The sequence below is a fragment of the Neomonachus schauinslandi genome, chromosome 6, assembly GCF_002201575.2.
Source record: "Neomonachus schauinslandi chromosome 6, ASM220157v2, whole genome shotgun sequence".
Taxonomy (NCBI): domain Eukaryota; kingdom Metazoa; phylum Chordata; class Mammalia; order Carnivora; family Phocidae; genus Neomonachus; species Neomonachus schauinslandi.
The window spans coordinates 38,737,699-38,762,166 of NC_058408.1; the positions used below are offsets into that span (position 1 = coordinate 38,737,699).

The window sequence follows — 24,468 nt, forward strand, 5'->3', positions numbered from 1 at the left end:
CTGGTTTTATCAACTTCACCCTGGTATATCTAAAGGGAGGGGGTTTTATATTTATCCTGCTTGGAGTTTGCCGAGCCTCTTGAATCTATAGGTTTATGTGTTTCTCCAGTTTGGGGAAAATACTTGACAATTATCTCTTCAAATATTTCTTCCTCATTGTCGCTCTCTTACCCTCCTGGGACTCCAATTTATGTATGTGCGAAAACATTTCACTATGTCCCATCTATCTCTTCTGTTCAGTATTTTAATTTTTTTCCCCTGTCATTCAGTTTAGCTATTTTCTTTGGGCCTGACTTTGAGTATACTAATCTTGTCTTCTGCTGCATCCGGTGAGCTATTAGACTCATGCAATGAAGTCTTAATATCAGACATAATATTTTTTACGTTATAGAACATCTGATTGATTCCTTTATATAGAGTCAAACTCTCAGTTGGTCCTCTCCCATCTTTTCACCTCTTTTGTGCATCTTTTCCTCTATTTTCTTTAGCATATTTATACCAGCTATATTGAAGTCTTTTTTTTTTTTAAAGATTTTATTTATTTATTTGAGACAGAGAGAATGAGAGAGAGAGAGCACATGAGAGGGGGGAGGGTCAGAGGCAGAAGCAGGCTCCCTGCTGAGCAGAGAGCCCGATGCGGGACTCGATCCAGGGACTCCAGGATCATGACCTGAGCCGAAGGCAGTCGCTTAACCAACTGAGCCACCCAGGTGCCCTATTTTGAAGTCTTTGAGTCAGATAAACGTCTGCCTTCAGCTCAGGTCGTGATCCCAGGGTCCAGGTATCGAGCTCTGCATCAGGCTCCCTGCTCACTGGGAAGTCTGCTTCTTCCTCTGCCCCTTCCCCTGCCCGTGCTCTCTCTCTCTCTCTCTCTTTCGCAAAAATCCAGGTATCGAGCTCTGCATCAGGCTCCCTGCTCACTGGGAAGTCTGCTTCTTCCTCTGCCCCTTCCCCTGCCTGTGCTCTCTCTCTCTCTTTCGCAAAAATAAATAAATAAAATCTTTAAATAAATAAATAAAGTCTTTGAACGAACTCCAATATCTGGATCATCTATGGGTTTACTTCTATTCCTTGCTTTTCTCTTCATTGTTAGTCCTGTTTTTCTGCTTCTTCACCTGCCTCGTAATATTTTACTGTACAGGTAACATCATGTGTAAAGAGTCTGAGAGACTGGTCTTTGTACATTCCTCTGACAGGCAGATGGGGAGAGGGACTGATCACCTCAGTCCAATGTGGAATTGAGCTGACTTGGAGCCAGATTGAAGCTTCAGTTAGAAAAAGCCCACCCCCTGTTTTCAAATATCTCAAGGACAACTGTGTGTTCACTGTAGGCCCTTCCATCACAGGGGCGGGTTTCAAAGCACTTGACCGCAGTAAGACACTGCCCCCTGTTTTCCCAGCCCAGCCTCCCAGACTCTTGAGCCACCCCAGCACTCAGCAAATGTCCCCTGAGAAAACTAGCTAAGACATTTAGGGCTCTTCTAGATCCTAGCTTGTCAGCTTCCTCAGCAGGTTTGTCTTTCCCCTGCAGAGTCCCTCTGTCTAGGCCAGGCCTGACTGACCCTCAGGCTGTGACCATACGTACAGTAGTCCCCAGGAAAGAAAATGGCTAGTAATCTCAGCTAACCCGGGAAGGGAACTTCCCTCTGGGATTTTAATATATCTAATACTTTTTGCTTCTTCGTTCTCTAATGTCTTTAAAAATATAGTTTTGCAATTTATTCTTTTTTTTTTTTTAGCTGTTACAGCAGGAGCCAAGAGCCTGCCACAACATACTACTCAGAAGCAGAAGTTCCCATTAGCCCAAATTAATTCCATAAATAATTTTCTATATAGAATAGGCAAGCTTTACCAGTATTTTCCACTTCATTCTTATTTACTGACATGATTTTCATCTAGTTCAATTTTTTTCCACATACACTTAACAACCAAGATTTGATTTATTCATCTGTATTTTTGACCATATGAAATTACATCACTCACAGCGTCAGCTGTTGTGAGTTTTCACCTGCAGCCATAGCTTCTACTGTGTAATTTTACTCATTCAAGATTTGCAGATCTAAATTTAGTCAAGAACATTCCATTTTTTCAGGCAAACTTTAGACTCTAATATATTCTACTAAGTACAGGTGTAGACACTAATTTTTACTTTGTATTGATTATTTTTACCAGGAATATCCATCAAAAACTCAATAAAAGACAGATGATTTGACTTAGGTCTTATTTAATCTCTGAGAAAACCCATGTGCAGTTCTCCTTAGATAGTACAGAATTTTTTTCAGCATCCTGAATTGGTCTATTGCATCTCTAACAAATGTCCCCTACAAGTCTCTAATGCTGTATAGTCATAGTGCCCCATGTTGGCAGTTCAAAGAGCAAAATGATGACATTGAAGTGGTAGGCTTGTCATGGCGAGATCAACGTGCCTTGCATCATGATTGGAACATGAAGACCCTGGGAACTAAAGCAGCTCCAAAGGCTGGGAGTTGACTCTGTCTCAACTAGTTTTGTCCTTATTTGTCTCTCTGCCTCTGCTCTTGCCTCCTCTCTACAAAAAGCTCCCTGTGGGGAGCCTGGCTGGCTCAGTCTGCAGAGCATGTGACTTTTGATCTCAGGGTCATGAGTTCAAGCCCCACATTGGGTGTGCAGCCTACTTAAAAATTGTAAGGGGCACCTGGGTGGTTCAGTCAGTTAAGCGTCTGCCTTTGGCTCAGGTCATGATCTCAGGGTCCTGGAATGGAGCCCCACGGTGGGCTCCCTGCTCAGCAGGGAATCTGCTTCTCCCTCTGCCCCTCCCCCCCTTGTTCTTTCTCAAATAAATTTTAAAAATCTTAAAAAAAAAAAAAAAAAACTTCCTGTGGATTCATCATGATTGTTTTACTCCCTCCTAACCTCAGATCTCCCAGAATCCCTCCCTTATGGCCATCCTGGCCCCTCTCTCTGTATCATCCCCTTTCAGCTTTAATCCCTTCCCCTTTTCCAATATAATGTCTGGGTTCAAAATCTTGAGGAAAGGAAGGTGACCAGCTCAATGTAGTCTGAAGGCCATGAGGACCCAAGTTCACGGAATCTTGCTTAGGAATCGCTCTAACTCAGTATTTTTCAGTGTGATCTGCAGATCACCTTCAGGTCCGACAATCACCCTTCCACATTCCATGGCCCTGTGTCTTTCCCCTGAGTAACAGTTCCCTCGGCCAGGGCTCCCTGCAGCCCTTGCCTACCCTCTACTACAGTGAATTAAGCATCCTGGTAATGAAAAAACTCCAGTGTCAGATTAGTCTGGGTTCGAAACCCCAGTTTCATTGTCTATAAACTGATCCCAAATGAGTTCTCCAATTCTGAGTCGTACTTTTCTTATCAGTAAAAGGAAAGAGTTCTATCAACTTTACAGAAAGAAATGAAAGAATACATCTAAGGAACCTGGTATAGAAAAAGTACTCACAAATATTAGTTCCTTTCCTTCTGAGGACAAGTCTGTGAGGCCACCTTCATCACAGAGAGGACAGCATCATCATAGTGTGTGGCCAGAACCAAGCAAAACACATGAGACGAACCCAGGAAATAAAGGAATGGATTTGCCAGCAAGAGACAATGTTATTTTTTTTTCCCTTTGCCAAGCCTGAATTTCCCAGAGATACTGCATTTCTTTGGATAACTCAGCAACCACGCAGTCCAGATATAGTCTCTCAGGCAGGCAAAATGTTTACAGTCAAAAAGCTCACTTCCACTTCAAGTTTCCAATCTCCTGCTGCTACTTTCTGCAAACTTAATTAATTAGTTGCCGCTAACATTTGTTCAACCTCATGCAGCAATGGGAGACGGAAGGAAACGGGCTCCCATAAATTAAAAACATCTCAAAATATTGTCTTCTCCCAAGAAAACAGTTTTTTTAAATTAACACTCCATTTGGATAACTTTAAGGTTTCAAAAGAAAACAAACAAGGGAGTTCCAATTCATATTGATTGCCTTTAACTATTTCCCTACCATCGATCTCCACTACCACTCTGTCCTAAGCATTATTGTCCCTGTAACAGATTCGCAACTGCTCCTATACCTATCTCCTTTGTAATGCTTAGGTAATTATATCACATATGGTCCTGGTGTGAAAATGTCTGCCACACACTCCATCAGTCAGCAGATTAAGAGATGCCTAAACCCTAAGTGATAATGTTGTCTTAGAAAATTAGAATCTCAAGTGCCGTATTGAAGGCAATGATGTGTAACAAGAAGGTACAGTAAATTTTTATTTTTCTTATTGATTTGGTTGTTTCACCACCAAGACATAATTACACTGGCTACGACTAAATAATAGGGAAAGTGGCTAGGAAATAGCACTGTAAGCAAATATCAACTTATCCCAACTGATTAATCCAAGGGACTCAGAGTGGGGCATTCTGATCTGTTAGCCGGGTTATCAGCTACCAGTTGAGTATTTGTAACCAGGGTGGGGAAGGTCCTCCAATGACCAATGAGTATGAAATAGCATCCCAATTACAGATCATCCACTACCTGTCATGATTTTTGTACAGTGCATCCTTATGTAAAAAAGATCAATGATATTTGCTCTGTCTACTGTGCATGATTGGTGAGGCATTCTACAGTTCCACAAAAACGTCAATTGCTGTCGTTGTTTTACTGTTGTTATGAATAACACAGTAGAAGGAGTTTTGAACCTGGAATTATGACCTGAGTCCTAATCAGAGCTCTGCTCATAAAATGATCAAGTCACCACAGGGTGGTGAACAGTGACATAGGATGAACGGTGACAACTGGAAGACCCAATATTTGGGGATGCTTCCATACGTTCTGTGACATGGTCAGAATGCCCATGACTATGTGGAATTTTCACCGGTGTCTTCTTAGTTTACTTTGGTGTAATCTTCATCTTTTCCTATGTGCTGATGATACTTATAAGATTCAAAAATATGTCACACAATTTGAAAATTACTGGTGAAATCATGGAAGTGGACAAGAACGAAAGGGGAAACTTAAGAATGCAGAAACTAAGCCCTGGATCACTAAATCAGTACATTTAACTTCTAAGTAATGGGAGGCTATGATTTTTGAGACATTCCTGTCAACAGTGAGGTTGACTACAGGCACAAGAAAACAAATCAAAGCTGCCATACAATAGAAAAAAACTTGATTTAATTTTGTACAAATAACACCAATAGTTAGGTAGGTAAAAAATACCTCCGGGGCGCCTGGGTGGCTCAGTCATTGGGCGTCTGCCTTCGGCTCAGGTCATGATCCCAGGGTCCTGGGATCGAGCCCTGCATCAGGCTCCCTGCTCGGGGGAGAGCCTGCTTCTCCCTCTCACGCTCCCCCTGCTTGTGTTCCCTCTCTCGCTGTGTCTCTGTCAAATAAATAAAAATAAAATCTAAAAAAAAACCCCTCCATTTGTGTGTAACTACAATAGGCATGGTAATTAGCATCATATTTAACATATCAGATTATTTTTATTGTAATTTTTATTCGTTTTTGCTCAGTTTAAACGATGTGTATGTATGAATGCTCAAATAGAGAGAGATAGATATAGCAAATCTCTCTCTTAATACCTATCTATCTATCTATCTATCATCTATCTATCTATCTATGTAAGATAGATATTGCAGATTCGGTTCCAGACCACTGCAATAAAGCAAATATCACAATAAAGCCAAGTTGAATTAATTTTTTTGTTTTCCCAGTGCATATAAAAGTTAGGTTTGCACTACATTCTAATCTATTAAGTGTATAATAGTGTTATGTCTAAAAAAAACTCCAATGTACATCCCTTTAAAAATACTTTATTGCTCAACAATACTGTTATGTGAGCTATAGCAAGTTGTAATCTTGCTGCTGGTGGGCGGTCCTGCATCAGTGTTGATGGTTGCTGACAGCTGGCTGCTACAGGTCTTGGTGGCCGTGGCAGTTTCTTCAAACAAGACAACAGTGGAGCTTGCTGCACTGACCGACCCTGCCTTTCATGAATGATTTCTCCGTCGCATGTGATGCTGCTTGACAGCATTTTACCCATAGTAGAACTTCTTTCAAAATGGGAGTCAATCCTCTCCAACCTTGCTGCTGCTTTATCGACTGAGTTTAGGCAATATTCTAAATCCTTGGTTGTCATTTCAACAATCTTCACAGCATCTTCACCAGGAGTAGATTCCATCAAGAAATGATTTTCTTTGCTCCTCCATGAAAAGCAACTCTTCATCCACTAAAGGTTGATCACGAAAAAGACAGCAATTCAGCCCCATCTTCAGGCTCCACTTCTGATTCTAGTTCTCTGGCTATTTCTACCACATCTGCAGTCCCTTCCTCCACTGAGGTCTTGAACCTCTCAAAGTCATCCATGACGGTTGGAATCAACTTCTTCCAAACTCCTGTTCATGTTGATATCCCCTGAACTATGAATGTTCTTAATGGCATCTAGAATGGTGAATCCTTTCCAGAACTTTTTCATCTGTGTGTGTGTGTGTGTGTGTGTATGTATATATATATTTCTGATATTTAATATTTTTTAAATTTTTTATCTGAGTATAGTTGACATACAACGTTACATTGATTTTAGATGTAAACATAGTGATTCAACATCTCTGTATGTTATGCTGTGCTCACCACAAGTGTAGCTGAACTATTACAGTATCATCGACTATATTCCCTATACCATGTTTTTATTCCCATGATTATTTATTCCACAACTGGAGGCCCGTATCTCCTACTCCCCTCCAACCATCACCTCATACCTGCCAGAATGGCTAAAATCAAAAAGACAAAAAATAACAAGTGTTGGCGAGGATGTGGAGAAAAAAGGACCCTCATGCCCTGTTGGTGGGAACGTAAATTGGTGCAGCCACTGACTGTGGAAAACAGTATGGAAGATGCCTCTAAAACTTAAAAATAAAAATACCACGTGATCCAGTAATTACAGAAGGGTTTCAACTTACTTTGTCCAGATCCATCAGAGGAATCACTATTTATGGAAGCTCGAGCCTTATAAAATGTATTTCTTTAATAATAAGACTTGAAAGTCCAAATAACTCCTTGATCCATGGGCTGCAGCAGGGATATTGTGTTAGCAGGCGGAAAAACAACATTGAGCTCATTGTCCATCTCCATCGTAGCTCTTGGGCGGGCAGGTGCATTGTCAATGAGCAGTAATATTTTAAAAGGAATCTTTTTTTCTGAGCAGTGAGTCTCAACAATGAGCTTAAAATATCCAGGAAACCATGTTGTAAACAGATATGCTGTCATCCAGGAGTTGTTTTATTTCCAGAGCATGGGCAGAGTTGGTTTAGCATCATTCTTTAAGGGCCCCAGGAGTTTTAGAATGTTAAATAAGCACTGGCTTTAAGAGATAGTCACCAGCTGCATTAGCTCCTAACAAGAGGGTCAGCCTGTCCTTTGAAGCTTTGAAACCAGGCCCTGACTTCTCCTCTCTAGCTATGAAAGCCCTAGATAGCATCTTCTTCCAGTATAAGGCTGTTTCCTCTACATTGAAAAGCTGTTGTTTGGTGTAGCCTCCTTCAGGAATTCTCTTAGCTAGATTTTCTGGATGACTAGTTGCAGCTTCTCCATCAGCACTTGACGCTTCACCTTGCACCATTATGTTACGGAGATGGTTTCTCTCCTTAAACCTCATGAACCAACCTCTGCTAGCCTCAGACTTTTCTTCTGCAGCTTCCTCACCTCTCTCAGCCTGCATAGAACTGAAGAGAGTTGGGGCTTGGACAGGACTTTGGCTTAGGGGAATATTGTAGCTGGTTTGATCTTCATTCCAGACCACTAGAACTTTCTCCATATCAGCAATAAGGGTGTTTTCCCTTTCTTCTCATTCGTGAGTTCACTGGAGCAGCACTTTTAATTTCCTCCAAGAACTTGTCCTTCACATTCACAACTGGGCTAACTAGCTCAAGAGCCCTAGCTTTTGGCCTGTCTTAGCTTTGGACATGCCTTCCTCTGAGCTTAATCATTTCTAGCTTTTGATTTAAGATGAGAGACATGTTACTCTCCCTTTCACTTAAGCACTTAGAGGCCATTGTAGGGTTATTAATTGGCCTAATTCCAACATTGTTGTGTCCCAGGGAATAGGGAGGCCTGAGGGAAGGAGAGAGAGATGGGGAACAGCCAATTGGTGGAGCATTCAAAAGACACACACATTTATCAGTTAAGTTCACTGTCTTACATGGGTGTGTTTCCTGGTGTCCCAAAACACTTACAATAGTAACATCAAAGATCACTGACCACAAATCACCATCTCAAATACAATAATAATGAACAATTTTGAACTATTGCAGGAATTGCCAAAATGTGACACAGAGACAGGAAGTGAACAAGTGTTGTTGGAAAAATGATGCTGATAGACCTGCTTGGCACAGGGTTGTTACAAACCTTCAATTTGTAAAAAATGCAATATCTGTGAAGCACAACAAAATGAAAAATGCCTGTGTGTATGTATGCATATACACACATGCACATATATAATATATATTGATATATATTTTTATTATTTTTTATTATATTTTGTATTATTCAAATACAGATAAAGATATAGACATATAGCTTAATCTCTGTCTCTCTCCATTCATGTGTGTGTATGTGTGTATCCAGACAAGAATTTATATGGAGGGATAGAGACAGAATGAAAGAGACAGACAAAGACAGAGCACAGAAAATTAGTTGCCTGTGAGTTGTCAATCGCCCTTCTGTTCATTAAAATAACCCAGATTTTGTTGGAGAAAGCAATATGTCCACCTAAAAAAAAAAAAACAACAATGATATTTGCAGCATTCCTTGCAAACAAGAATGGCTATATATCTAACTGCTGACCAGCAAAATGTAAGCAGTACTGTGGCATGTAGTGTTCGGAGAAGCACATTAAAAGTAGGGCTGATCAGGTTGGAAAGCCCATTTGCTCCTTGCTTTTCCCTTCTGCCTGCCTGCAGCATCGACGCTTTGCTTGAAAAGGATCAGCCAGCTTGTGATTCTGAAGTGACAAATCCATGCTAAGGATGGCTAAGTGGAAAAGTAGGAGGAGGCTGGGCCTCTGCTTTTTTCAAGATTTGCCAAGTCAGCTTAGGATTAGCTGCCTTCATACTTCTCATATATGAGCAAAGTCAAACTCCTAATTTTTTTAAAGCCACTGTTTGGGAGCTTCTGTTCTCAGCAGTACAACATAATTCCTAACTGATGCAGGAGGAACAGCGATCCTTACCCTCGAGGCCTTTATAGTTTTACCAACAAAACAAGACAGGTATTCATGTTTGACCTGATTAAACAAGAACATAGACATGTATAGGATCACGTGCTTTACAAAGAGTGCATGCTGTAAATGCTACAGGGGGTTGACAAAGAGAAAGAAGAGTGTGCACTGGAGTTCTTGAAAAACATCTTCACACGGAAAGGACCTGAGCTGGCCCTGATGCAGAGAGATGTTGATAATTCGACATTTGGGCAATGGGTCCCAGGCACGAAGAATAGCAAGAACTGAAACACAAAGACCAAAAAGCAAGTGTAGTTTGCTAACTAACTGGACCAGGAGGGGAGGTGCAGACTGTGGAGTAGCTGGAGATGAATTTGAATAAGTTGGATGGGGCTAGATGACAGCAGCCTTGAAAATCGGGCTGGGGAGTTAGGGTTTACAGGCAGTATGTAGCTCTTCATCATCAATTCTTCATGTCTTCTCCTGGCCCCTTGGCTAGTTACTACTCCCACGTTTATAATGGCCTATAGGATGGTTCTACCGGACATCCCAATTGATCCCATTGACAACCTGTCTAAAAATAACAGTCATCATTTTCCTTCATCAAGAGATCAGTGGTGTTATCAATTATCCAGCCTTCTAGGGTAGAAATTGTGGGGGGTTTTCTTTAACTATATAGATAGTCAATATAGAAAGTCAATGCCGCCTTTTCCCACCCTTCCCTCCTTCAAAATGTCTCTTGAGTTGATTTCTCTCTATCCATTTCCACCATTACTATTTGGAGTTTTCTTGTAACCCTCTCTCACAAGAGTCCCCTAACAAATCTCCCTCCTGACAGCCTGTCCCTGCTATAGTCATCCTATAAATGCCAGAAGAATCTTCCTAAATTACTATTCAAATCACATTACCCCACCCCCATCTCATACTTCAAAACCTAAATTCCTCTGCTGAGCTTTCAAAAACTTTCATATTATGTCTACTGAACTGATCTACCTTATTTCTCACCACACAGGAACCAGGAACCAGTGCTGGAGTCTTCTGCACCTGCTCAAAGGGCCTACTCATTCATTCCTAGCCCCCAGTCACTTAAAAGGTCCAGTTTTCCTATTTGGTTATCTAAACACTATTCATCCTTAAGATTCAGCAAACTAACCTCTTCCTCAAAGGTTATTCAATCTACATGGATCTCTTTTCTGGACCCCCACCTGCTTTACAGTTTATATCACAAAACGTGTTATTTCTAATTGTTCATGTATTTCAGGTCTATCAGCCAGGTAGATTGTAAAAGAAGGTAAGATCTGTGGAAAGTCGCCATCAACTCTTAGGGTGGAGGGACCTTCGTAACGGATCCTCAGCGTTCCCCCTATAGAAGTCTTCAGTCTCTGCCAGAGCAAATCCAATTCTACACTCTTCAAAAGAATAGACCTTCAACAAATATCTATTCAATTAATGATTTATGAAACTTTTTTGATACTGTGTTAGGTCAATAAAAACCTGTTAATCATGTGATGATAATTACTGATTAAGGTTTGCAATGATGACACCACGAACGTATGCTTTACGGAGATTAATCATTCTTGTTGTCCATATCCATGAATGTTGACTCTGCCATGAGAGTTTTAGATCTATTAAGCCAATACAGTTTACATTAATTAAAAAAAACTAAAATAAGTTCCATTGTTATGTAGAATTTATTCTGGTTTAATGACCACTGATTATAGTTTGGTTAATCCCCATTCATAGACAAATTTACCTTGAATTGCTGGACAATTAAATATACCATTGTTCAAAAGGCAGTCATTATTTCTAGCTGAAAATTGAGAGGTATGGAACTGAACCAGCCATCCAAAATTCCTAACGAATTCTGAAAACCCGTATAATCCTTTTTCATTTACCAGATCCACTTGGTATTATTGTAGTTTTCCCTTCTGATTCAAAGGAAACTATTCCACTAGTAGACACAAAGAGAGTACCTATTTAAAGGTGAATTTGAGCAAAGAGGATTATATCCTTGAAGAAGCAACTCATTACCTTCTTATAAATAATTGACACCTCTGCTAATTTCTCAAAAACAGGCAAACTGAACAATCAATAAACATATATCCTTAAAAATGTATTGTTACTGAATCAACTACATTACTTTGTTTTAACAGGTCATATGATACATCAGAAAAAAATTCTAGATAATGTGTTTTTAAAATTTTCCTTTTATCTTGACATCACTAAATGGGAGTATTCACCATTAAGTTCTTTAATGACAATATCCTTTCTCTTACAAATGGCTTTGAAGTCTTCTACCGCCTATTGCAAGTATGTGGATACTTCCCCAGCAAGGGTGGGCAGGAAGCCAATACAAGCCACCAGGTGCCAATATTACACCTGACAAATTAAGCCACACGACTGGAAAAGGGTGGGTCCATCCTCCTGTTAGAGGTTCATTTCCTCTCATTTTCCCATGAACAGGAAGTCATTGGAATGGGGAAAAAAGCTTTCCTTAAAGACCCAGATGGCCAAAGGTCTGAAATTGTTAACTCCTTGCTAACAAACAACTTGGAAGCAAGTTCAAGCTGATTACAAGACTTTATTTACATTGACTTGTTCAACACTGCTGATAGCCTGGGTTCCAGGGTGTTGTGATTTAGTTAACACTCTGGGTGTTCCTGGGGCAGATGGGGAGTGTCCTTGGATGTCATATAGAATAATCACAGCTGACGGAGGAGGCAGTTCTACCTCAGGTCTTGCACAAAACCCAAGAAACTAAAGATTGAAGGGGTCCTGACAAGATCCTACCACAGCCATGGGTTAGGGCCAGAGCTCTCTTTCAATGACCCAATTCAACAGGATTGATTTGAAGAATGTAATCAGAGCTGACTGAAACTCCATAAAATGCTGCACTGTATTAATATAATACTCAATTCAATTATACCCCTGAACTAATGACTTGTAACTGTCTCCTAAAGATCAGTTATTCAGCTTGATGAGTGTTAAATAAAGCATAATAAAAGGAACGTTTTCCAGCCGAAAAGTAATCCAAAGATTACAGATGTATACTTACACTCATTTAGTGCTATTCCAAGAGATAGCTACCATACAAGATAATGTGTATTTGTAATGCATAAATAATTAATTACTAACAAATTCTAGTTAGGTTTGTTTTTTTAAAAAGCATTATGAAAGTGACATAATATAATGTAGAGTGTTCCACAACTTGCTTCTTTCACCTAGCAACATATTCCTGACATCTGTCCTTAATGGTCTATATGGTATATTCATTCATTTTAGCAGATGTATCAAATCAGTTCCCTTAGTTTTTTGCCAATCTGATAGGTAAAAAAAAATGGCAGCTCATGTCCTTTTATTGTACATTCTTTTTTACAACTAATGAGGTTGAACATATTTTTCAGCCATTTGCAATTTCTCCTGAGAACTGCTTATTTTATATCTTTTGCCATTTTCAAGTACGTTATTTATTTTTCTCATTAACTTGGGAGCGCTCTTTAAATAATGGACAGTAACACCCTTTATTCTGTAATGTATGATTCAAGTATTTTGTCCCAATCTGTCATTTCTCTTTTAACTTTATGATGTTTTTTGATAAAGTCAACTCTGTCAGGTTTTCCTTAATGGCTCCTAGATTTCCCATCTTGTTTACAAAGAATTTCTAACCCAAGATGATTTTTTAAAAAAAGGTTCATTCATGTTTTCTTCCAACACTTACATAGATTTGATTTTTATGTTCAGAGCTTTATTCCATCTGGAATTTACTTTTGTGTATAGTAGGAGTCCAGATGGAGAGCCAGTTGTCCCAAGGCCATTTACTGAGCAGTCCGCTCTTCAGCCACCGATTCAAAATGCCCCCATATTATCTGTTAAATTCTCCTATATTCCTAGGTTTGTTTCTGGACTGTAATCTTATTATTTGATTTCCCTATCACCACACTTGTGCATTGACTGTATCACAATTGTATACTGCTTACGATGAATAGTTCCTTTTGACCACCACTACGAGGGCAAGTCCTCACTCATTTAAATTTTTTGTTTGTTTATTTGTTTTTTGTGGCTATAGTCAAGTGTTGCTCCTCCAGATGAACTTTAGAATAGACTGCTCAAGTTCCATTACTGGGATTGCATTGCAATTTATATTAAAAAACTTGAATGAAATTTTACCATCTTAAATGCATCTGATTTAAAGCACAACGTTTCATAAGATAAAATACTTTACAATACTTTTAAAAGTTAAACTAGCATAATGAGTAGGATATTTCGTCATTATTCTTGTTATATCAAGACTTTCAGGGGATAAATGGAAATACTTTCTTTTCACTGGCTGCTCAGCCAACCAAACAGTAGTTACTCTGTGCCAGGATACGATAGTATATGCTATGAGCACATAGAAATAATACATGGCATGGCCCCTGTCCCTGAAAATCTACAACCTAGTTAACCAGATAAGACATATATCCATATACATATAAGGCATATTGATTGGCACAACATACATATTGATATAAGTTAGCTTATATTAAGAATCAAATGAATTACTATAGAAAATAAGATTACCAACAGTTCAAAGGCAGGAGAGTCACAGTAGGGAAAGCCTAGAGGCTCACTCTCTCTCTCATCTTATGGAAGAGAACATTAAGGCCCACTCAAGCTAAATCATTGAGCTAAGTAGCAACGGAAAACATCAGGTTTGCTGATTCCCCTTCCAGTGACCTTCCCACTGCATCAGGCTTTTACACATTTCTTTTGTTGACCATTTTAGCATGAACTAGAAATCCGTATCAGTGAAGCAGCAGAGTCTTTTTAGAAAACTCACATTGATAACTGTGTCAATACTCACAAACTAGTTTCCCCAAATCAGTTAAAAAGGAAAAGGTTGCATTCATACAACTCTATTACAGGGATGTCTTTTGATGTGTATGACATCAAATAACAGATATTAATGATGTTTCACTTTTCAACCAGTGGTTTTGACATTAGAACACATAGCCTGTGACTAGGTAATAAAACGCAAGGAATTTTTTTTTTTTTTGCCCCTTTAGGCACAATTCATCCCCTTGTCATATTTTAAAGCCCTCAGGTAACAAACCCTAAGACCCACAGGAATCTTTACACCTGTAGAGAAGAGATTTCTAAAACTCAACATCAAATCCACTTTTGATTTTTCCCTTGAGTTTGTTTCTGTCAATGTTAGGCAGGTAACACATTTCAGCTTTTAAGCTGTGAAGTGATCTTTTTTTTAGAAAAAAAAAAAATCACATTCACAGCTTTAATCTTGTATTTCCATGCGTATTGAGTTAAATGTTGTAAAACTATCAATTCTGTCAAAACCTAGCAAAGAGAAAACAGGACACCATGCAATCTTAATGTCCAAACTGACTAGTGATTATCAGAAATTAAATGTGCAGGAATTCCAAATCTTTTTTGATCTGAGATGTCTAGATAACTTTTGTTTTTCCATAATTGTATGAGGTTTCTACATAGTATTTAAGAATCAATTACATTGCAATTGATGTAATTAACTCTAATAATCCATTAGAAGTCAGTAGGAGGGCTATTCAAGTCAATAGAAAAGAAGGAGTATATTATGAAGGTGTTATTAACCTATACAGAATTTTACTAGACATTTTCTTTTCTTACATAATAAATACACAGTGGTTAGGAAGGCTGTCATTATAATTTAATGTGAACAATAGTCCATCACTTCTTTTCCTATGCAACCCTTAACTAATTCCATGTACCATGCACCAGTAAAATGAAACCTTTTCTAATCAGGGTACAGTCATATCAATCATCTATTACTCCATGATTAAAGAAGAGGTCCTTACCCAGCTAAGCGGGAGAGAATTGGGTGCTTAGCAGAAGTTTCAGACCCACCTTTTCTTTTAGTTGACAAGTCTCCATTTCTGAAGGCTGTCTGTATGGTATAACTAATCAAAGAGTAAACAGCCATCCAGAAAGTTTTGTTCAGAATACTCTAGCAACCATTAAATCGTCACTGAAGCACAGCTACCCGCTACCTAGAACTTTCGAGCATTCGGAAACTTTTGAATTAAGTGAGATGAGACATACTCACCTTCATGGCATTCTGCATGTCCATACCACTTCCTCATCATCTTGCTTGGCCCTAGCAGTGAACCTCACAGATACTTAAGAAAGCCAACCTCAGTGGAGCTGGCTTCATCATCCCGGGGACTCCAGGTCACAGAGCAAGGCCAAGGGGCTCAACCTGCTTCCCACCCTTTCTCCATCCCTGGCTAAATGAAGTCAGGAGAATACATTCTAATCACAGGTCAACAACCAGGCTGTCCTCTCTGGAACAACCTTCATCTCTCACTAGGTCCCCATTCTGCTTTTCCAGTTTGACACTGACCAAAAATGTAACACCGTAACATCTGCATGAAAGGACACTTCCTTATTATTCTTCGCCACTGCCCCTACTATGGACTTCATTAGGAAAACACACAGTGTTGGCTTCTCCTGGCTTCCCATATATATCACCATAGCCGTCCCCAGCTATGTGGGTATAAGCCCACATGTTGTGGGCGAAAGAGCATGGTACCTGGAATCACAAGACTGGGGATGAACCCAGGTTTTGCCAGGAACTGCAGATGTGATCCAAAGACTATCACTCTTCTGTCTCCTTATCTGTAAAGTGAATGGAACCAGGATCCCCACCATAGGGCTCTTATTAAATTAGCCCCATTGCATGAGGATTAAATGAGACCAACATGGGGAAAAAAGCCTTGTGAGTCAGAAAACATCACACAAATCTGAGACTGTGCTTATGGCATTGTTCAGTCACCAAGAACTCTCGAAGCGATGGAGGAAAGGGATAAAACAATAATCCTCAAACTTTAGTGCACATGAGCTTCATCTCGAGACGTATTTCAAAGTACGCATGCCTGTTTCCCTGGTGATTCAGATTTGAACCACAGGCCGAGAGGCACCGGAATAGGCAGTTGGCTGAAAATGGCTTCCCATTCATTCATCAGATATTTTAAGCACCAGGAAGTCTTAGAGGATACAAATAATGACAAGATAGAGCTTAATGGGGAGCGACACCAGATCTACATGTAGAAAGAAGACAACCATCCCAGAAATAGATAAAATAGAAGGCTCTGTGTGTCACAGTAGAAAAGACAGCAAGTAGGTGACACCTCTTTGAGTTTCTCCCTCAAGCCCTGATATACATAAATCTGTATTCCCCGGAAGGAAATTCTGGTTCGCTCTGACTCCTCAAGTAAGCACGGCTGGCGCCCTGTGTCCCCTCCTGCATGAAACTTACCTCCAGGACCCAGAGTCAACGTGAGTCATTGGGTCTCGGCCAGGAACCAAGCAGAGAGTGTGGGTCCCATCCCCTCTTCTGGAAAAGCTAGGCCTCGCGGTAGAGTGGCATCTCTGACTCAAAGGGTTCATCTCAGAGATGGAACAAAGAACCCTTTTCACTCTGGAGAGCTCCTGATTTATGTGGTCCAGGCAAAGATGGAAGAAATCCACCAGAGGCATGGGCAGCCACAGTGACTAGAATGAGACTTCCCCCTCTGAAGGTTTCACTTTGAATCTCCTCCCTAAGGCCAGTCCCGGAGAGAGAATTTGGACACAGCAAAGCAGTGGCTTCAAAGTCACAGCAACTTTCCACATGCCTGGGAGGAGATGGAGAATGTCACCTTCCTTTTTTCTGAAACTCCCATCGTCACTTTGTATAGGTCGCAAGACCACAGAGCAAAGAGGCCTGGTCCCGGAGTCAGGAGACCGGGGTTGTCATCCTGCCCCTGTCAGTGACGAGCTAGGGAACAAGCTCCCTTTTCTTTGGCCACATCCTTTTCCAAAGAGAAAAAATCAGGATCCTGACACCTACGTGAGCTACTTCACAGGGCGAACGTGGGGGCTAGATGAAAAACTTCTTTGAAAAGTAAAAAGTGCCACTGAACTGTAAGACATTAATATTCAAGCCCCCAAGGGAAATTGTCTGAATTACCCAATTTGGTTATGAATGTTGTCCCCCCAATTCACTCAAGTTTTCTCTGTTGTCCTGCTTTGAACGTCTGATAAGTCGCCACCAGTGATTGCTTTGCAGATACAGACTTGCAAGACTCGCTTGCAGGTGCCACTGAATGCCCTCCGACTCTCGCAGGTGCGCTCCCCCTCTCTCCAGGCCTCCAGAAGCTAGAAATGCTCCTGCTCGGCACAGTGCTCGCCCACCCCACTACACAGACCCGGAGGTACCCAAGAACATCTGACCCCTGTTGCATTCATGTGACACCTTTGTTCAGTGCTACATTCACTTGAGAGGGGAAAAAAATACCTCAACCAGGAAATAAATCTTTTACAGCTATTTCATCCTCCCCTCACGTGGCGCTGGAATATCACTTTAAAGAACATTCTTGTGGCCTTTCCAGTTCTTTTCCTTTAGGTCTGCAAACAGGAGTAACCACCGCGTCCAAGGGGAAACTACTCCCCAGCAGAGCAGTTCTTCAAAGGGGACTTCTTCGGGCAGGAAAAGGGAATGTCTGATACCATAGCTGAATAAACAGACTCATCAAGCCCAGTGCCAGACTGGAAAACCAGGCCCTCTGAGCATGCAGCCCACCAGCCGTGCACCTCAGACGCGCTCAGGCTCGGGCTTTCTCATCCCTGTCCTTCTCAGTCCTTCTGGCTCTCTCTTCTTTTTCCCTCTTCCATTCTGTCATCTTCTTCAACAAATGCCGTAATATTCTTGGGTTTCTAAGTATTGTTTGTATTTTTATTCACTGACCGATCTAATGGGCTCTGCAGGTTCCAAAGCCCATTTTTGAATCACAAACCTTTCCAGCATCTCTACTCCTGCAGCTCACATTACCTCAGTGTACCTCTATTCCCACAGTCACCAACACGCCTCAGAAAGTAGCTCCTCTTAAAGACAGAGCAGACAATTCACACGCAATGTTGTAAGCCCCAGATGGATGGCTGACAAAATCCTAGAGCTTGATGGACCCTCCGAAGGTCATTATTTTCAGGGGGGCGGGGGGAAAATTGACAGATTTACAGACTCAGAAAGAGAATTGTCTACTCTGGGCTTTGAAAGAGTCCAGAAACTACCAACCCATTTACAACTCAGCTCAGTGTCTCAGTCTACAGAAGTACTTCCAAATGTCTAAGCTAAATTTATACCATAATTAGTTTTTCCATGTGAATAGCTGGTCATGAGTGAAATTCCAAACCATAGGTCATACAGGGCTTAGGTTTAGAAATTGGAATTTGTCTTTTCCATACTGGAAAATTATGGGGTTTTTCTTGTTAAACAATAATAGCCATAAACTTATGGTTATTCAGATAATCTGGACACTAACTAGTTTTAACTACCTGTATATTCATACATACTCACATGGACAGAGACAATTCTGGGTGGATTTCATGCAACACATTATCAAATCAATTAGGACTTCTTCAGCCATCCAAAAATTAGGCAGTCTCTCACACCGATTGGTTTGTTCTTCATGTTTAAACTCTTTCTTAAACATTTCCTTGAGAAAGTAATTCTTGGATGATAAACATACTTGGGGAAAGTTTATAAAATTGTCCAGTCCCTAAGTTTAAAATCAGAGGTCAACTCTTTAATTTACTTAGGTTCTATCCATAACTGGCTTCTGGCTCATTCCTTATCACAACTTGTGACTGTCCCATATAAAATGCCTCTCTAATTGGCTTTATAAACTTCAGGTTTGCACAAAAGCAACAACAAAAAAGAGTCAAAATAAAGAGAAATGGCTCAGTCAATACCTGGTCAATAAGGACCTCTGAGACCCAAAGCATTATTCTTTTTTTTTTTCCCCGATAGTAAGCTCCTAACCTCAACCATTCAGTTACTTCCCACTGTCCCATCAACATTTACGCATTGGAAGTTATCTTCTAAAGGACTAGCTGAGCCCCACACTATATGTTTGACCAGTCTGAATACTTGTAATTACTGTGGAGTCATCACAAAACAATCCAATGGTCCTTGATGTCATTACTCACCACCAACAGAAAAGTCCAGAGTAGCCATGAATTGGCAAACTTATTTTAGTATTTGCCAAGAGCTCTGTGGTGTCTACTTGAGGAGAAGGAGAAAAAAATTCTAATTACTCTGATGCTATCTGAGAAGCAACACCTGGGTATTCAGAAATAATCTCATCAACAGATATTTCATATGCTTTTTGCATAGACACCACATTCAACGTCCTATCAAACTAAGAGCAATAAAAGTCAGTGACTATTTTTAACCAGTAGGAGTCTAAAATGCACCTTCTGTCCATTTGACACATAGATTATGTTCTCGGTTGCGCAATCATTGGCGCAAACATCCCCTTAGACAGGCTGAAGGGACAAGGTGGGAGACATTCGTTTCAGTTACCTTTGCCCGGGCTTTATTTGTTCTGCAGATAATAAACTTTGGCCTTCTTTACCCAACCAGTCATCTTGCACAAATAGTAAACTCTCTCAAAACTTTCTGTTCCCATGAGACCCTTGAGAAAACAAAATAGGAAAAAAAAAAAAAAAGCATGATGAAAATCTACTTTCTTTGGTCAACATCCTAAAATTGAGCAATTTCTTGACATCTTAAAAGGGACTGTCTGGCGTCAGGTTGAGAGTTAGTAAACTCCCTATTGATCAAATAACTGAAATCAGTAATAAGTGCAGTCAGGATTCTGAGGTTGCAAACTTGTTCTGTAACTATTTCCTGTTCTTCCATGCAGCATCATGAAAGCCTTACCCACATTTACCCTGTGTAAGGAGTACTTGCTAAACTTCTGGATCACACAGTTCTAGCAGCAAAAATATTTGAGGTATATACAATTTGTGTGTTTTCCCTTATAAATTACATGTGTATTACTGTACTGTGTGCATCAAAAATACATACACCCTGGGGCACCTGGCAGGCTCAGTTGATAGGACATGCAACTCTCGATCTTAGGGTCATGAGTTCAAGCTCCACGTTGGGCCTTGAGCTTACTTAAAGATATATGTATATCTCCAAAAAAAAATCTTTACCTAAGATGAAATTTTAAAATAAAATAAACAGAAGATTTAATATCTTCTTTCTGCACCTCAAGAGATCATTTGGGATTCTCCATGAGGTATCAATATTCTACTTCTGAACACACTGCTTTAAGAATGTAGTGACCTACCACTGTCCCAAATTCAATCACCACCTTGCCCTTATCAAAACCTGTTCTTAAAAAAAGGATCTGCCATCAGTCATTATCATCTTATGGGAATGAGGACCCATCATTATATTAATGCTTCCAGCAGGATTTGCATTTTAAGCATATGCTTAATTAGGAGAAGAAAGCTTTATTTCATGTTAATGTAATATCAGGAATGTCAAAATAATTTATGATATTTGAAGTATAGAAAACATTTCCTGGTGGCCCCCAAATCGAACAAGTTGGGATGCCCCTTACCTAGCAGATAGGCCGTGGCAGCACCAGACTTTATATATAAAAAGGGTTTAGGGACCACAAATTAGTTAGAAAAGGCAAGAGTGAGGATGACACATGCTAGGAGATTTTTCCTGAGGCCAAGCCCAAGTTTCTACTTAAATTGTATGTCATTTAGGGAGTCAGAGCAGGGAGCTAGCTAGACATTATAGAGGAAGAGTATAAGTCCTCCAAGTCATGCTCATGGCCCCCTCAGGACCAATTTAAAAAAACCTTGATAAACTCCCACTAAGCTGACATGGAACGTCAAAGGCTTGGTAGCTTCACGTTGAAGAGGAAAACTTCCACAATTCAAGAAAAAAAAAATCACTTTTGCCACAAACAATCAATCACAGGTACTGACGTAGCTGAAGTACTTATGTTTACATGAATTCATGAAAAGAATTTTCCCAGAGAAAAGATGAGCAATCGTTTAGGTTATGTTCATCTTTGTGAATATGTAGTTGGGGTGCTTTAAAAATCAGAGTAATCCACTAGACATGTGTATTGATCCAATTCATCAGGTAACTACAAAATAGGCTGCTTGATTTTAACAAAAGGAAAGTGGAGCATGGAGCATGTGGATTAGCATGCCGGGAGATGTCTCTTGTGTGTGTATGGAGACACACACAACACATATGTGTGTGCATACAGACATATGTATTTGCGTGGATAGGGAAGCTCCTGCCATTCAGTTTAACAACTGATAAAAAGGTGGGCAAATCAGGTGCCCATGAAAAGTTATGAAGTGGTATATCTATCAGCAGCCACAAACAGCAACATAACCCAAAACACTTCAAATAAGTATGCACTGGCCAAATGAAGAGAAGGGTATAATTAAAATTTATTATGAATTTCCAGAGAAGGAGGGACAGGCATTTCATACAGATAAATAAATTGGCATGAGAAATGGAAAGAAGTTTAACTTAGCAAATGATACCCAGGGGACACAAGATTCACTAGTGTGAGAAAAGTATCCATACTCATGAAGTATGAATTACAAAGTTAAAGTTAATGGAGGAGTCTTGTCATATGACAACTAAGACAAAATTCAGTTTTGCTCGAAACACCTATGTAATTAAGGCAAAGTATGTGTTATTTTTATTGTTGCTGTTTTACTTAAAATATCCCCTATAATGTCTTTCATGCTACGTGAGAAAACATAGATGCACAGACATAAGAAAGCACAATATGATACCAGCTTCAGGCAGGGAACTTGACAAGCGCGTGCAGGAATTCTGCCTGCTCTGGGACCTTTTCAGGCTTTGACCTTTGTTTCTGAAATGTCAAGGGATCTCTTGTGTCATCACGAGCCCCCTCCCCCAGCCCCTCGGAGCTGTTACCACGAAATTGACGTGAACTATGCCAAAAACGATAAGACCTGAGGATTGCTGAACACCACTAATTCTTCTGTCAACATTCCTGTCCTGAAATCTCCTTTTACTTAACAAACCTAGATCACCTTCCTTTAATGACATGAGAGAGAAGAAAACTGAGGCAAATAGTCACTTATCTCTCTCCAAAAGGTAATTTTCAAGAGGGAAATGGAAAGATACCACGTGTCTAGTTCCTCCTGCATTTTCTGGGTTCCACATGTTGCGTTGTAATTGTCCCAAGTCGCTCCGCCTGTTCATGATCAAACTGCCAAAAGGAATGGAAGCTCACCGGGAGCAAAATCTGGCTTTTCAGTGTCTTCTATATTCCCTATCACAAGTTTAAAAAGTTAGTTTCAGCCTCCACGCACAGCAGAAACTCAACGTGTTCAGCAACAGACGATATCTTAGTTTTGCTCAGATGTTTCAAAGAATGCATGAATCGATCAGCTCATCAAATGGATCACCAAGCTCTGGATCAGATAATCATAAATTTCATTCACTTTGATTATTGAGGAAGTCAAAATGACAGACCCCAAATTATCCTACTACTGCCTACCAGTTTAATAGCCACCTACACTGGGTATTGAGATTTACCGCTCAGCAGTGGATTGTGGAAACTGTCAAGTCAAACTAAAGTTAAGATGGATTTTAATCTCCACAAGGGCAGAGACTGTGTCTGTTTAGTCCAACACATTTCCCCAGTACCTATCACAGTGCCTGCCACATGGTAGGTACTTCTGGTAGCTTGTCATTAAGATGACCACCATCATTTCTTTTCTTCCTCAAATGCACAAACCATTCCCCTCCTGTGAGATGGACTCTATTTCTCCAACTCCTGGAATCTGGGTTGGCTGGTGACTGCTTTGACAAACAAAACACAGAAGAAGTGACCTGCATGACTTCTAAGGCTAGGTCTTAAGAGGCTTTGCCACTTGTATGTGGGTTTTAGAGCACTTGTGCTGGAGGAAGCTGGTCACAAGGTAAGAAGACTGATTACCAAGAGATCAGCAGGCTCTGAGGAAGCCCAAGGTAACTATGTGGAGAGAAAAAGATTCCTGACTAGCCCCATGTCAGACATATGAATCAGGAAACCTTTAGCTGGCTCCAGCGTCAACTACCATCAGACTGCAACCATATGAGGGACACCAAGTAAGAACTGTGCAGCAGAACCCATTGACCTTAAGAACCAAGAGTGATAATAATAAATCGTTGCATTAAGTCACTAGGTTTTGGAGTAGATTATTACACAGCAACAGATAACTGGAATAGTGTTCAATGCTTATTGAATAATTTATAAAAGCAGCCACTTAGAATAAAGGGTTCCCAAATGAACCCAATGAAGTCCATTAAATAAATTATTAAGGTGATGTCAACAATGGTAAAGACTATCAAAAAATTGGACAACTCTGTGGATAATTAAGGCCAAGAGGAAATCTGCTACAGAGTAGAGAAAGTAATTTTTTTCTGAGAGTGGAATTTTCCAGATTCACTAACCATCTTGACTGCATTCATTAGATGATTGCTCAATGCTCTACTTCCCTTTACACAAAATAAACTCATGATTGTGTTCCATCCATGATTCTAGGTGCAAAGTAGGAGAAAATATATTTACCAAGAAGGAACATGGATAACCAAGGGAAATAGATTTTGTGGAGCCTGGTTTTTCTATGAAGACTCTAACTCTTCTCTCTATTCTTTTAATTTTGTAAAATAGACTTTGGTCTAGGTACACTGTGTAAAACAACTAAATATAGCCAGAGATCAGGGTGGGTGGGAATGGAAAAGAGAGGCTAAATACTGGGCACTAGCAGCTGATACATCATCACATCCCCCATAATTGTGTTATTATGCACACAATACTTCAGCTGGATATGGCTACCACTTTATAATGATAAAAAGATTAATTAGTGACATGATCCATATCTTTCATTTCTTTGATGGTTGTAAATAAGTCTGAGTCATTCTACTATTATTTTTACCATAGGCACAATAGTCTTACCCTTTTTTGATGAGGAAAATAAATATCAAGAGGATGTCTTTAATCTTCTACAGGGTTTTAACTTTGTGCCTTTCTAGATGAGACCACACCAGGGTCTGGCCCTCCCTTTCCTGCGTGTCCTTTTCTTATTGCTGAACAGGTCCTTTCTAACACCCAAGTCTACCCACCCCTCATCACTTACACAATACTCCCCACCCTGCCCTAATGTGAACTCATAAACCCCACATTCCCAAAGATAGCCCAGCTCTGCCAAAGCACAAAAGCCATGTTCAGAGCCAAATGAATAAAATATAGAAATACTTTGACTAACTCTACACAACCAACTTGATAATGTGTATATATATATATATATATATATATATGTATATATATATATACACACACACATACACACACACACACGTTTGTTTTAAACTGCATTAAGATATGCATTATTGGCAGTCTCTATGGATTCAATA

General features: G+C 40.0%; 1 long non-coding RNA gene across 1 annotated transcript in view; it reads right to left on the minus strand.

Moving 5' to 3' along the window:
• Nucleotides 1-5,313: 5,313 nt before the first annotated feature.
• Nucleotides 5,314-24,468, minus strand: part of LOC110573934 — a 40,745-nt gene continuing 21,590 nt past the window's right edge. Inside the window, exons 4-5 of the long non-coding RNA XR_002479935.1 lie at nt 19,570-19,681; nt 5,314-5,357 (exon numbers count right to left, since the gene is read on the minus strand). This is a non-coding gene — a long non-coding RNA (uncharacterized LOC110573934). The remainder of the gene's footprint in view (nt 5,358-19,569; nt 19,682-24,468) is intronic.